Raw genomic sequence first — 16,041 nt, 5'->3', positions numbered from 1 at the left:
GTCTGAAAAGGATTTTACAGTGGCAGGGTGGACTGTAGTTATTGTGAAAAACTACAGAAATAGCGATTATTGTACTGAGTGCAGGATGTGATTATTGAAATTCGGAATGTTATCAAGACTAGAGCAATTTACAAATATGAAGAATCATCAGTATTGGAGTAGGGATCAAATTAATAGTGGGATTGTGGGCAGGGTTAAGGTTACAGAAATAAGAACTTTTCTGGGAATTACAAGCATTCAAGTCCCTGGCACAGATGAGTTGGACCGAAAGGAATGTTTCCTTAATGAATGACTCCATCCCATGACAAAAGTCAACGTGATAGGGGGAAGTGTGGAATAGAAAGATCCCAGGATTCAAAACCATCTCCTTGGGGGGAGGCCTGCTTTCCCCGCTTTTGTACTGATCCTCACTAAGACAGCACAGGCCTGGATTGATAACTGTCAACTTCCTATATAGACATTGGAAGACTCAATACAGCAGAGAAGAAAGTAAACAAGAGAGTGGGGATTGAGCCTGGGACCATCACACTCTGTGTTCACCCTTCAACTCTGTACCTATGTCATGTCCTCCATACCAAAGATCGATCGCTGAAATGCTCTCTGCTCTGTTCACTGTGAGTGGTCCTATCTCGCTGCAGGATTTCTTGAAGGCTCCAGGTCTCTCTTCCCTCTGAATGAAATGTATCCCAATCTGCTTTGGGAGGTAAGGGAGGAGATTGCTGGGGCCCTGGTGGATATATTTAATACATTGCTGACCACAGATGAAATGCCGAATGACTAGAGGATAGCAAATGTGGTTCCTTTGTTCAAGAAGGGCAGCAGGGATAGGCCAGGAAATGACAGAGCAGATAGGTCACCCCATTAGAGGAACGATGTGTAAGATTTGGAAAGGGTTCAGTGGAGATTTACTAGGATGTTACCTGGTATGGAGGGAACGTGATATGAGGAACTTGAAGCTGTTTTTGTTTGAGTGAAGACATTTGAGATGAATTAATTGAGATATTAAGATAATCAGAAAGTGAAATGGATTGGACAGTGAGAGCCTTTTCCCTCAGATGGCAATACCGAGCATGAGGGGGGATAGCTTTAAATTGAGGGGTGAAAGATATATGACAGATGTCAGAGATAGTTTCTTTACTCAGAGTAGTAGGGGCATGGAACAAACTGCCTGCAACAGGAGTAGATCTGCGAACCTTAAGGGCATTTAAACGGTCATTGGATAGTCACATGGACGAGAATGGAATAGTGTTGGCTACTTGGGCTTCACATTGGTTTCACAGGTTGGCGCAACCTGAAGGGCCTGTACTGTGCCGCCATGTTCTATGTTCTAGAGGGAATAAATATAAAGTGAGAGGGGAAAGACTTAAAAGGGATTGGAGGAGAACATTTTTCACACAGAGGATGGTGCAGGTGGTAGAGAAAAGTACAATAACAACATGTAAAAAAGATTTGGGCAGAAACATGGAGAGGAGAAGGTTTGAAGGGATTTGGGTCAAATGCAGGGAAACGCGACTCGGTCAGGGACTCTGGTCAACATGGACGAGTTGGATCGAAGGAACTATTTTCGTGCTGCATGACTCAGTCTCCTCCTCCAGTAACTGGAGACAACCGAGATAAGGCATGTTGTATACACTGAAGCAAGTTACAGCGATAGGGATAGTAATCTGGAATGCAGTACGTTTCAAATACGTGGAGTGACTATTGGGATAGGAGGAGGTTACAGGGATACAAACTGTTATTGGAGTTAAAAATTATTGAAGACACCAGTCCAGAAGATATGCCAAAGGTGCAGTGTTGGAGTGTAGCAAGTTTTAGTACAACAGAACTTAAAGTAGGGGTGGGTATTGTGCGTGGGGTGGGCCTGTACTGTATTCCCCCTCCAGATCTGTATCGACGTCATGTCTTGTTAACAGAGGTTTGGAGCCTTCTCATTCCTCTCTTCTCAGTTATCGAAACTGGATGAAGTTATCAATACCGAGGGTTGAAGAATTAGTAAGGACTCTTCAGACTGGCCAAGGTTACTGGTAGAGAGAGTTGTTGGGACAGGAAGAGGTGACAGTCCTCAATAGGATGGTACACATTCACGGATGATTTTAGTGACTGCAGGAGGTTACAGAGTTAAGAAGGCTAATAGTGATGGGAGGAGGTCACAGAGATAGATAAGATTGCAGAGATTGGCCAAGGTTGCAGTCTGGGGAACGGTCATGTGGCTTCATAATTTTCACAAAGGGACGATGGGCAGGAATGGCTGAGGGAGCTGGAGGGGTTTATACAGATAAGGAGGTTTATAGGGATGGTAGAAGGTTCATGGGAGTGAGGTGCTGTAGGATAGGATGGAGGAGTGCTGTGTGGACTGGAGAAGTTTGCAGTGATATATGATGGAAAGGCTTGAGGAAGGTACAAGCCTTTGGTAACGGCTGGAGGATATTAAAGAGACAGGGTGGGCTGTAGGTACTGAACATTTTGACAGAGATAAGGATAAGGTAGTGTTTGGGGATAATGACCATAATTCTGTACGTTTTGAAGTCATGATGGAAAGAGCTAAGGATCATGCAGATGTTGTGTGTCCAAATTTGGGGAATGCTACTTATCATTTCATTATCACGATCACTGGTCATTATTACTAGCATTAGACAGGATTTGAAAAATATAGACTCAGAGGAGTCGAGCCTACAATTGGAAAGCGGGAGTATTTTCAAGTGATACAGTGAGAATTCAGGGCCAGCGTGCACCATGAACAGTGAATGACAAAGGCACCAAGTTCAGCGAATACTGATCAAGTGATATCGTGAGTTTGGTAAAGAAAATACAGTGCAATCAAACCAGGTGAAGCCCTTCAACAACTATAGAGAGTGCAAGGGGGTCCTTAAAAATGAGGGGCACTCAATGGCCATGAAACCTCCTTGGCAGACACTAGTTTGGAAAAGCTACAAGATATTTTATGACGAGAGTCAGAGTAAGAAGATGCCCAGCTAAAGAGTGCGGCCTGTTCGAAACCAAAGGGACGATCTGCTCATGGAGCCAGAGGAAGTAGCTGAGGTCTTCAATGTATGCTTCCCATCTGTATTCACACAGGAGAAAGACACTGTAGCTGGGGATTTCAGTCGGGATGGTGAGACTCGAGAACATGTTAAGATCAATAAGGAGGTATTAAATGCTTTCACAGGCATAAAGGGGGAGACATCCCCAGAGCCCACTGAAATGTATTGCAGGCTGCAGTGGGAGGTAAGGGAGGAGATTGCTGGGGTCCTTTTGGATCTCTTTAATACTTTGCTGGCCACAGGGATATTGGGTAAAAATTGGGAACAATTCTGAGGGACAAGATGTATCAACATTGAAAAGGAAGGAATAGATTCAGGACCGATTTTGTAAAGGAAAATCCTGTCTGATGAATTCAATTGAGTTTTTTTGAAAAGTTATCTAAAAATATTTATGAGAGCAGTGCAGATGATGTGGTTATCCTGGCGTTCGGTCAGGCCTTTGACAAGGTCTCAGTCAATATGTAAATGGCCCAACTGGAGAAAGGAGCGAAACCTGACCTCCCCTTGGGAAACAAGGTAGGGAATAGGACTGAGGTGTTAGTGAGGGAGCACTTGGGCAAAGTGACTGCAATTCTATTAGTTTGAAAATAGCTTTGCTGAAAGACAGACCTGATCCAAAAGTTAAAGTTATAAAATGTGGCAAGACAAATCTTGATAGTATTAGACATGAACTTTTTTTTAAAGTTGATTAGAGAGTCTATTTGCAGGTATAGGGAATTCTGACAATTGGGAATATTTCAAATGTGAGATAAAAGGACCGTTCAGCACCAGCATGTTCCTGTTTGTGTGCAGCTCAATGCTGACAGCTTTCGGAATCACTAGCTGTCGACTGAGACTCTGCTCAAGGAAAAGGGGGCACATGTCAGGTATAGCCAGCTGGATCAAGGGAATCCCTGAGGAGCATAGGGGCTGTAGGAATACTCTTTGGATGGAAATCAGGAATGCAGAAAGAGGACATGAAATAACTTTGGCACATAAAGTTAAGGAGAATCCAAAGTGTATTAAGAGCCAATGAAGAGCTAGGGACAAAACCGGTATTCTTAATGATCAACAAATCCAACGACGTGTGAAACTACAAGATCCTAAACAAATATTTCACTTTACAACTTACTGTGGATAAGGTCTGGGGCGCTCAGTGTTTGGCCTGACCACTATTGGAATATTGTGTGCAATTCTGGTCTCAATGCCATCGGAAGGATGTTGTGGAACTTGAAAAGGTTCAGAAGAAATGAATAAAGATGTTGCCAGGGTTGGAGGGTTTGCACTACAGAGAAAAGCTGAAGAGACTGGGATTATTTATACTTTAACATGGGACGCTGAGGAGTTATCTTATAAAGGTTTCTTAAAATCATGATAAGCATGGAAAAGGGTCAATAGATAAAGACTTTTCTCCGGTCGTGGGGGGGTGAGTCCAAACCTACATGGCACAGCTTTAAGGGGAGAGGAAAAGATTTAGAAGGGACCAAAGGGACAGCTGTTTCCTGCAGAGGTTGGTGTATATATATGATATAACTGCTCGAAGAAATGGTGGAGGCTGACAGAAATATATTTAGCAGGCATCTGGATGTGTATATAAATAGCAGGATTATAGAGGGTTATTGGCAAAGTTCTGGCAAATGGTTGAAAAACATCATGGAGGAGTTGGACCAAAGGGTCAGTTTCCATGCTGTACATCTCGATGACTCCATGTCTTGAAATGAGTCCACATTATAGAAGAGGCGGTGTTGGAAGTTTTAAAACATAGAGGTAGATAAATCCCCAAGACCTGATCAAGTGTATCTCAGAACATTGTGGGAAGCTGGGGAAGAAATTGTAGGGGCCTGAGCAGTGATATTTGTGGCATTCTGGGTAGTGATGGAGGTTTTCTGAGATTATAAAGGGATCTTGATGAAATGCGTGAATGGCTGAAAAACTGCAGATGGAGTTCAATTCAGGTAAATGCGAGGTAATGCATTTAGGTTCCAACAAACAAGGGTCGAGCTTTCACAATTAATGGTAGGGTCTTCAGTATTGTTGTACGCCTTGGGGTTCAGGTACGTAGTTCTTTGAAGTTTGCCACAAGGAGAGACAGGATGGTTATAAATGGTACTTGCCTTCATTGCTCAGTCATTCGAGTTTAGGAGTTTGGGAAGTCGTGTGTAGATTGTCCAGGACATTGGTAAGGCCTGTTCTGGAATACTCTGCCCAGTTATAGGAAGGATATTAAGCTGGAGAGGGTGCAGATCACATTTACCAGGATGGTGATGGGTACAGAAGGTTTCAGTTATAAAGGAAGGTTGTATAGTCTGGACATTTTTAACTTGAGCCTGGAGATTGAGAGGTGAGCGTATAGAAGTCTATAAAATAATGAGGGTTATAGATAGAGTTAACGTGATTTGTCTTTTCCCAACAGCAGATTATTTTAGACCTAGGGGCTACATTTCTTAAGGTTAGAAGGGAGAGATTTAAAATCAGAAAACATAAGGAGCAAACTGTTAGAGTGTGTTTTGTGTGTGGAATGAAATTCCCAAGGAAAGGTTGACTGTGTGTACAATGACAATGCTTTAAATATTAGTACAGGAATAGGAAAGGTTTGAAGGGATGTGATCCAGGAAGAGGCAGGAGGGACGAGGTTAGTTTAAGAACAACCGAACAGTCAGTTTCTGTGCTTTATGACTGTCTGACTATGAAAATAATTTTGTGCCCTTATTTAAGAAAGACTGCAAGGGGAAGCCAAGGAACTGCAGACTGAGGAGACAGAAATCAAGGATGGGTAAGGTGTTGGAGATCATTCTGAGATGTAGGATTTACATATTCATTTGGAAAGACAGGACTGATTACAGACAGTTAGAGTGGCTTTGTGCGCAGGAAAACATGTCTCACAAACTTGCCTTAGTTTGTTGAAGATGTGACCAAGAAAATAGATGGAAGCAGAGCAATAGACATTGTTTCTGGGTTCAGCAAGGCCTTTGACAGGGTTGAGCAGGCTTCATGGGTGAGTAAGATTCAGTCACATGGGTTCAGGGAGAGCGACCCAACTGGAGACACAATGGGTTTGATAGGAGGAGGGAGAGGGTTGTTGTTCAGACTGGAGGCCTTAGACCGGCAGTGTGCTGTAAGGATTGGTGCTGGGGCCACTGATGTGCATCATTTATTTAGAGGATCTGGGTAAAAATATAGGAGTCACTGTTTGTATGTTTGCAGATACCAAAATTAGTGGAAGAGTGGGCAGGGAATATAGTTATCGAAGGGGATGTTAAACAACTGGGCCAGTGGGACAAGGAACGAAAGATGGAATTTAATTCATGTGTTGGGTTTACTTAAGACAAACCAGGGAGGACTAACACAGGTAATGGTTGGGCTCTGGACAATGTTGTTGAACAGAGAGAGACCAAGGGGTGCAGGGTGGGGAAAGCAGCATTTGGCACACTTGTCTTCATTGGTCAGAGCACTGAGTACTTGAGTTGGAGATATTTGTAACATTGTCGTCAATATCTCTCCTGGGCAAAGGAGGCCACCGGGTTGCCTTACAAAGGTTTATGAAAGCATGTAGAGCCTCAGTAAGGTGAAAAGCCAAGGGTAGGTGAGTCCAACGCTAGAGGCATAAACGTGAGGTGACAGAGCAAGGATTTAAAGAGGGAGCTGAGGGGCAACATTTTCCACAGAGGATGGTGCATAGACGAATGGACAGCCGGAGGAAACAAGTACAATTACAACATGGAAAAGACACTCGGGCAGGTACATGGAGAGGAGAAGATTTGAATGGGTATGGGCCAAACACAGGCAAATGCAACTCATTCCGTTTAGGAAACCTCGGCCGAAGAGTCATGCCGCACAGAAACAGACCCGATGTCTCCAATTGTTGGAGGAGGAGACTATCGAGACAAGGCATGTTGTAGAGACTGAAGCAAGTTACAGCGATACGGATGGTCATCTGGACTGGAGGTTTCAAATATGTGAAATAATTGGTGAGAGGGGAGGAGATGACAGAGACAGGAACTGTTATAGGAGTTAGAATGATTGAAGACACTGGTCCACAAGATGACCCATAGATACAATGTTGGAGAGGGAATAGAGAACAGAAAGATCCTAGGCAGCATTACCACTCTCTCATGTGAGGCCTGCATTCCCTTCTGTTGTCCTGGTGCTCACCAAGACAGCACACGTCTGGATTGAAAACTGGGAACTCCCGATGCTGTCTCAGTGCAACAAAACTTAAGTAGGGGTGGTGACTGAGCCTGGGGTGTGCCTGTACTGTGCTCCCCCTCCAGCACTATGTCTATGTCATGTCTTGTTAGCTGATGTTTGGAGCCCTCTCATTGCTCTCTGCTCTGTGCCCTGTGAGTGACCTTACCTGGCAGCAGGATTTATTAAAGGCTCCTGACCTCCCTGACCTTCATCTCTCTGGCTGACCAATCATCTTCCCAACCTGCAGTTGGCAAGTCTATTGAGTCAGGAACTCCCCGAGTACCTGTAGAAGACACATAAATAAGCAGAATGGGAAATTAGACTGATGCTGTGAGGGTTACACATGTAGAATGGCCCACAGAGATCTGGGAGATTCCAGTCTCCATCCCTGGCCTGTGCTGCCTCATCTCTCTGGAGCGGAGAATTCTGTTGGCTCAGGATCTGGAGTAGCTGCAAGAGTGAGAGACACTGACAGAGGCAGCAATTAGACGCATACAGTGAGGGATCACACATGGAGAAATACTGATTGATAGCACCAGAGTTCAGGGTCAAATAATTGTGTGGGAAGAAAGGGTTTTGATTCATGTTGCACTGGGATATACAAACTGTGAGTAGGCGAAGTGATGGCCTAGTGGCATTATTGTGTGACAATTTACCCAGAAACCCAGCAAATGTTCTCTGGACACAGGTTCAAATCCCACCATTGCAAATGATTGAATGTGAATTAAGTGCTTCAAAAAAGATGTAATTAAAAACCTGTAAGTGAGTATTAAACAATTGCTGATGTTAAGAAAAATCCATCGGGTGCATTTAAGTCTTTAGTGAAGTAATCTAAGATGGGACTGGGATATCACAGGTATTACAGAAACAACAGCTGAGGGAGGGACAGGACAGGCAGCTCAATGTTCCAGGGGACAGATGCTGCAGGAAGGACAGAAGGGGAGCTGAGAGAGGAGGAGAGCTGCTGGTTCTGATTGGGTGAAACATCCCAGCAGGACTGAGAGAGGATATTCCTGCAGGATCGCCCAGTGAAGCTGTGTTCGTGGAATTAATCAATAACAATGGGGCTTCCCTTTCCTCTGATTGTTCTACAGACCCCTAGAGCCCCGCCCTCCTGCACCTTGACCTTCTCAAGATGGCGGCCCTCAGGCCCGCGCTCCCTCTTCCCTCAAACAAATGGCGGCCGTGATTCTGGGCCACTTCCCTGATCAGAGACCGCCACCTCCTTACACGGGCCTGGAGGGTCTTTTCCGAGTTATTTTTAACCTTTATCCTGGACTTGTGAATTCTCTCCGCTCCTTTCTCCCGGCGAGGCTCCCACACACCGGCTCTGAGCGTCACTTTCTGGAGCCGATCGCTGCCGCTGCCGGAAAAAGCAGCTCCATTTCTCTCTCTCTGTGTCCTGACCAATGTGACACAGCGCATGCGTCTGAGGTTAACAGTGAGTTTATAGAGAATATTCGTAACTGCACAGACTGATGGGTAAAATATTAATCATTAACAATTGCTTGTTGAGTTATAGTCATAGAGATGTCTAACATGCAAATTGTCCGGTTCAAATCAATCAGGTATGTAAATTGCCAACTGTTCTGGGCGTTTGAAAAGAAGTTTCTTACTCGAATGGTGTAAATCGATTGGAAATATGTACGTTATCAGATTTACATTTCAACTACAGTATTTTTAAAAATCTCACATTGATTTATGAGAGACTTTAATGCTCCACTATGTCGTGAGATTGATCAATCCTGCAAAATAGTTTGCTCTCTGACCAATCTTGAAGCGTTCACTCCCGAGAATACTTTGGCCCCTCTCCTCACTCACTCTGGTTAGAGGACCGGCCGCTACTCGGTCCGCCTGTTCCGCCCCTTCCTCCCAATTGCAGAGTTGATTCAGGCGTGACTAAGCAGGCAAGGGACAAAGGAAGTTCGAGTCGATGTTTTGTGACGCGGTGAAAATATCCCGAATCTTGGACGAGAGACCTGGGTTCAATTCACAGCTTGTGCAGGTGTGTGTAATAACAACTTTTAGCAGGTTCATCAGGAAAACCAAGGGAAGTCAGGAACAGAATGAAAACAAGAGAAAATGCATGCAATGTGGTGGGGCTCTCAATGCTCAGATGATTTGACTCTTTACCAAGCGTTTCAGGGTCCCAGTACAGACTGTTGCACTGCTCTTCGTGCACAGCCAGATACCACGATTGTAGGGCAAAGTGGTGGGATATAGAGGTGCTTTGCTGGAAGGCGTTCAGTTTTTGTGGTGAAAACAGTTGAGAAGGAGTCGGGTTTTGTATGGAGCTACCTGTCCCCCTCCTGTTGCAGCCTCTTATTATTGCCCTGACTCTACCTCGTACATGGAGAAAGTGAGGACTGCAGATGCTGGAGATCAGAGCTGAAAAATGTGTTGCTGGAAAAGCGCAGCAGGTCAGGCAGGATTCTCTACCTCGTACATGTTTGGTAGAGATCAGTGACACTTTGTAAGCCCACAATACAAGATCCATCACTCTGTTTAAGTCAGTAAAAATCTCTTGTAGCACAATAGTCAGAGAACAATACAGCGCAGAACAGGCCCTTCGGTCCTTGATGTTGCGCCAACCTATGAACTATTCTCAGCTCGTCCCCCTACACTATCCTGAAATCACCCATGTGCTGATCTAAAGGATTGTTTAAATCTCACTATCGTGGCTGAGTTAACTACATTAGTAGGTAGTAGATTCCATGCCCCAACCAGTCTCTGAGTAAAGAACCTGCCTCTGACATCTGTCTTCAATCTATCACCCCTCAATTTGTAGATATGCCCCCTTATACACACTAATGTCATAATCCTAGGAAAAAGACTTTCACTGTCTACCCTATCTAAGCCTCTGATCATCTTGTATGTCTCTATCAAATCCTCTCTTCGCCGCCTACTTGCCAAGGAGAACACATTCAAGTCTCTCAACCTTTCCTCATAAGACCTTCCCTCCAGATCACACAACATACTGGTAAATATCCTCTGCGCCTTTCCCCATGCTTCCACATCCTTCCCGAAATATGGGCACCAGAACTGCACACAATATTCCAAATATGGCCGCACCAGTGTTTTGGATAGTTGCAGCATGATATTGCGGCTCCAGAACTCAATCCATCTACGAATGAAATCTAACACACTGTATGCCGCCTTAACAGTACTGTACACCTGCTGGCAACTTTCGGATATCTATGTACATGGCCTCCAACATCCTTCTGCACATCTACACTACCAAGATTCTTTCCATTGACCCAGTACTCTGCCTTCCTGTTATTCTTCACAAAGTGCATCACCTTACATTTAGCTGCATTGAACTCCATTTGCCACATTCATCCCAATTCTGCAGTTTATCCAAGTCCTCCTGCAACCTGTAACATTCTTCCACACTGTCCACTACCCACTGACTTTGGTGTCATCTGCAAATTTACTAATCCATCCACCTATGCCTGCGTCTAAGACTTTTATAAAAATGACAAACAGCAGTGATCCCAAAACAGATCTTTGTGGCACACCACTAATAATCGCACTGGAGGCTGATTATTTTCCATCATCCACCACTCGCTGCCTTCTTTCAGAAAGCCAGTTTCTAATCCAAACTGCTAAATCACGCTCAATTCCATGTCACTGCATTTTCTCTAACAGCCTCCCATGTGGAACCTTATCAATGGCTTTCCTGAAGTCCATGTATACCACGTCAACTGCCCTACCCTCATCTATATGCTTGGTCACCATCTCAAAAAACTCAATGAGATTTGTGAGACACAACCTGCCCTTGACTAAACCATATTGACGATCTGAAATCATATTGTTGTTTGCCAGATGATTACAAATAGTGTCTCTTATAATCCTTTCCAAAACCTTTCCTACAACAGAAGTAAGGGTCACTGGTATATAATTACCTGGGTCATCTCTACTGCCCTTCTTGATCAAGGGCATAACATTTGCAATCATCCAGTCCTCTGGTACTGAACTTGTAGGCAATGACAGCTCAATGTCAAAGCCAAAGTCTTTGCTATCTTCTCCCTAACTTCCCAGACAATCTACGGATAAATCCCATCTAGCCCAGGGGACTTGTCTACTTTCAATCCTTCTAGAATTGATAACACCTGTTCGAAACTAGCCTCTATCCTTTCTAGTCTAACATCTTCTACCTCATCATTATCTCCAATATTCTAATTTTCCTGACATATAACCAATGAGAAATGTTCGTTTAGCACGTCTCCGATTTCCACAGTGTCCACACTCAACTTCCCACTTCTGTCTTTGATTGGCCCCTATCCTTTATTCCTCACATACCTATAGAAAGCATTAGGGTTCTCCTTTTGTTCTATTCGCTAAAGACTGCTCGTGTCCTCTCTTTGTTCTTCTTAACTGTCTTAAAATCCTTCCGAGCTGATCTGTAAGTCTCCATCGCCTCATCTGTACCAATTGCCTCATCAAAACATAAGCCTTCTACTTCATCTTAACAAGAGATGCAATTTCTGAGGTAAACCCCAGTTTCCTTACCTTATCACTTCCTCCTGCCTGACAGGCACATACCTATCAAGGACACGCAATATTTGTTCCTTAAACCAGCTCCACATTTCCATTGTCTGCATCCACACATTTCGCTCCTCCATCCTATGCATCCTAATTCTTGCTGAATCGCGTTATAATTGCCACTGCCCCATCGATACGTCTTCACCTTGGCATGTACCCTTTTCATCACTAAACTAAACATAACTGAATTATGATCACTCTCTCCAAAGTGCTCACCGACAACTAAATCAAACACCTAGTCCAGTTCATGACCAAGCACCAGATACAATCTGACCTCCCTCTTGTCGGCCCTTTGACATACTGTGTCAGGAAACCCTCCTGTACACATTGGACAAAAACTGATCCATCAAACGTACTAGAGTTAGAGCATTTTCAGTCAATCTTGGGGAAGTTAAAGTCCCCCATAATGACCACCATGTTACTTTCACTCCTACCCAGAGTAATTTTGCTCATCATCTCTTCCCCCACCCTGGAACTCTGTGGTGGCCTATAAAAAATCCAAGCAATGTGACCTCCCCTCTCCTGTTTCTAACCTCAGCCCACACTATTTCAGTAGACAAGTCCTCATCAAATGTTCTCTCAGCCACCGTTATACTATCCTTGACTAACATGACATGCATGGGCCCATTGCGGTGCTTCAAATTCCATGAGGCAGCCATACTGTCTATGACAGACAGACTCGGTCTGGAACCTCCTCTGTCCTTAAGACCTTATGCACTGCCTACGCTCCTCCATTTCCCCTTTGCACGTTCCCTTTCCAACCCACCCCACCTGCATCACTCCACAATTGGAGCTGTCAAGGGCAGAAGTCTGTGGAATACCCTCCCTAACCTTATCTATCCTCCGTTAAGATGTAGTTTAAAATCATTCTCCTTAATCAATGTTTTGATCATCCATGAAGCACCATAGGAGATTTGCCATTGTGAAAGATTCCATACAATGCAAGTAGTTGTTGGTATTGCTGTACATTAGGAGAAACAGGAATGATGCTTTCAAAATTCTAACAAGAAAGTCGATAGGCGCAGTGTGTAGGCCAAATAATAACATCACATTGGGATGGGCAATAAACAAGGAAATAACTAATGCCTGTCAAAGTGGCATGTCTATTACCATGGGTGATTTTAATCTACATGTAGATTGGTCAAACCAGCTCAGTCAGGGTAGCCTTGAGGAGTTCATTAAGTGTATCCATGATAGTTTTTTTGAACAGTCTGAAATGTAACCGACAAGGAGCAAGTTTTCCAAGATCTGGCCCCTGTGCAATGAGACTGGAATAATAAATGACCTCAGAGTTCGGGATCCTCTTGGAAGAAGTGATCACTGTATGGTTGAAGTTTGAGTACATATGGAGAGTGTGAAGATAAAATTTCATATCTTGGTCCTGTGCTTGAACTCAGGGAACTAAAAGAGAATGAGGGAGAACCTGGATAAAGTAGACTGAAAACAAAGATTTTATGGTGGGACAGTTGATGAGAAGTGAAAGCGTTTCAAAGATATTTTAGGAAGTGCTCAGCAAAGGCATATTCCAGTGAAAAGGAAGGACTGTAAGAAAAGGCGGTGTAAAAAAGATAGGGAATTCTACACCAGTTAGTTTATTCTCTGCAGTTGGAAAGATGCTTGGGTCTATTATCAGGGAAGAAATAGCAAGGAATCTCGATAGAAATTGTCCCATTGGGCAGACAGAGCATCGATTCATGAAGGGCAGGTCATGCTTGACAAATCGTTTGGAATTCTAAGAAGCCATTTTGAGCAAGGTGGACAACGGGGACCCAGTGGATGTGGTGTACCTTGATTTCCAAAAGGCCACGCAAGTGGCTGTTGCATTATATAAGCGTGCATGGGATGCAGTATTAGCATGGATTAAAGATTGGTTGACTAACAGGAAGCAAAGAGTGTGGATAAATAAGCCTTATTCTGGCTGGCAATCAGTAACGAGTAATGTGCCTCAAGGATCAGTGTTGGGACTGCAATTATTTAGAATTGATACAGATGATTTGGAGTGGGGAACCACATGTAGGGTGTCAAAGTTTGCATATGACACTAAGATGAGTAGCAGGACAAAGTGTGCGGAGGACTGGGAAACTTTGCAGGGAAACATAGATATATTGAGTTAGTGGGCAATTGTTTGGCAAGTGGAATATTATGTTCATAAATGTAAAGTCATACTCTTTGGTTGGAGTAACATTAATAAAAAGATTATTACTTGAATTTTTAAAAAAAAGTTACATTATTTGCTATGCAGAGGCACCTGAACATCCTTCTGCAGGAGGGTTGGTCACCAGGTACAACAATCAATTCAGAAGGCAAATGGAATTTTGTCCTTCACTGCTGAACGGATTATGTTTAAAAGCAGAGGTTATGTTCTAGCTATAGTGGGTGCTGGTGAGGCCACACCTGGAGTACTGCATGCAGTTTTTACCTCCTTACGTGCTCAAGGACGTACTGGAACGAGAGGGGGTGCAGAGGAGATTAACTATGTTGATTCCGGAGGTGAGGGGTTTGGCTTAACAGAGACTGAGTAGATTGGGATTATATTCATTGGAATTCAGAAGAATGGGAAAGATATAAAATAATGAATAGAATAAATAAAATAGAAGTCGAGGGGATGTTTCCACTGGCAGATGAAGTCAGGACAAGAGGGCATCACCACAAGATGAGAGGAAGCAAATTTAGGAGTGAATTGAGAAGGAACGTCTTGACCTTGATGGAGTGCATTGCCCAGGGAAGTAGTTGATGCTGGTTCAATTAACGTTTTTAAAGCTAAGTTAATTTTTTAATAAAGAAATAATTAATCAAGGAATACGGTGAGAACGTGGGTAAATGGTTCTGTATCCACAAAATGATCAGTCATGATCTTATCGAATGGTAGAGCAGGCTCGAAGGGCAGGACGGCCTTCTCCTTTTCCAAGATCTTTTGTTCTTATGTTATGCATTCCTCCCTCACTCCTGACTTGGAGGTACTGGTGTTGGATTAGGATGGACAATATTAAAATTCACAGAACACGGGTTATAGTCCAATAGGTTTATTTGGAAGCACGAATTTGCTGGTCCTTCATCATATGGTTGTGTGATTTATAACTTTGTCCCTCACTCTTGTAACTGAGAAACAGCAACAAAAGCCACGAAGCAGTGCGCATGCTCCAGCCAACAGTTGTATTGTGGACAATGAAGTAGGTTATCTCAGAATAAAATGGGATATTGATCAGATGGGCCAATGGGCTGAGGACAGGCAGATAGGATTTAATATAGACAGATTAGGTGTGTATCTTGTTGTCATAGACAGGTTGAAGTGATTGATGTCAGCGGCGGACCAATGCCTAGGAAGGGGCGGAGCTGGAGGACCTGGCGGGGCAGTTGGTCCTCCGGCCAATCAGTGAATGAGGGCGGGAGTAGACTTTCTTGGGGCGCGGATGTTCAGAGTGTGTGTGCGCGGAGAGCTGTCGGTAAGGAAAGAAATAAACAGCAGGAAGCGGGAGGGGAATGGTGTTGGTATGGTCTGAGAGGTTTTACAATCATTTGGTACACATCGGAAAATACAAATTTGAAACGTACAGTTCCGTTTTTGCAGCAAATGGGAATATGCCTCGTTGAGTAATCGGCCCGAGTGAGCGCCGCCATCTTTATTCGGGGCAATGATTCACTGGACACGTGCGCGGCCGCCAGCTTTGTAGGGGGCAAAGTTCAGAGGGATGTATGTACAGCCTTCCCTGGTAAAAAGAGTCATAGGGCAGGATTTACACAGAGCACATTCAAACCCAGAGAAATTGACTTTTTTTCCTGGATTTGTTTCATCATTCATTTAAATGATTTGGATGTGAATAGAGGCCGTATAGTTAGTAAGTTTGCAGGTGACACCAAAATTGGAGGTATTGTGGACAATGAAGAAGATTATCTCAAAGTACGATGGGATATTGATCAGATGGGCCAATGGGCTGAGAAGTGGCAGATAGAATTTAATTTAGATGGATTAGGTTAGGATATCTGGTTGGCATAGGTTGGACCGAAGAAGTTTGTTTCTGTGCTAGACATCTTTGACTGTGGGATCATAAAAGTGAATTCTGCTCTGGTTCACCTCTGGGTTCTCTGATGTCCACTTGTTCATTATCTAGCTTCCTCAGTGTCTCATGGGTGTATTTTTGCACTGTATAGTATTTTACTATTACTTTCAAAGCTGTTTTGCAAATGAATTGAAAAATGTAGAGCTGGAAATACACAGCAGGCCAGGCAGCATCCGAGGAGCAGGAGAATCAATGTTTCGGGCATAAGCCCTTCTTCAGGAATGTAAATG

The sequence above is a fragment of the Chiloscyllium punctatum genome, chromosome 6, assembly GCF_047496795.1.
Source record: "Chiloscyllium punctatum isolate Juve2018m chromosome 6, sChiPun1.3, whole genome shotgun sequence".
NCBI classification, from domain to species: Eukaryota; Metazoa; Chordata; class Chondrichthyes; order Orectolobiformes; family Hemiscylliidae; genus Chiloscyllium; species Chiloscyllium punctatum.
This window is presented reverse-complemented; position numbering follows the sequence as displayed.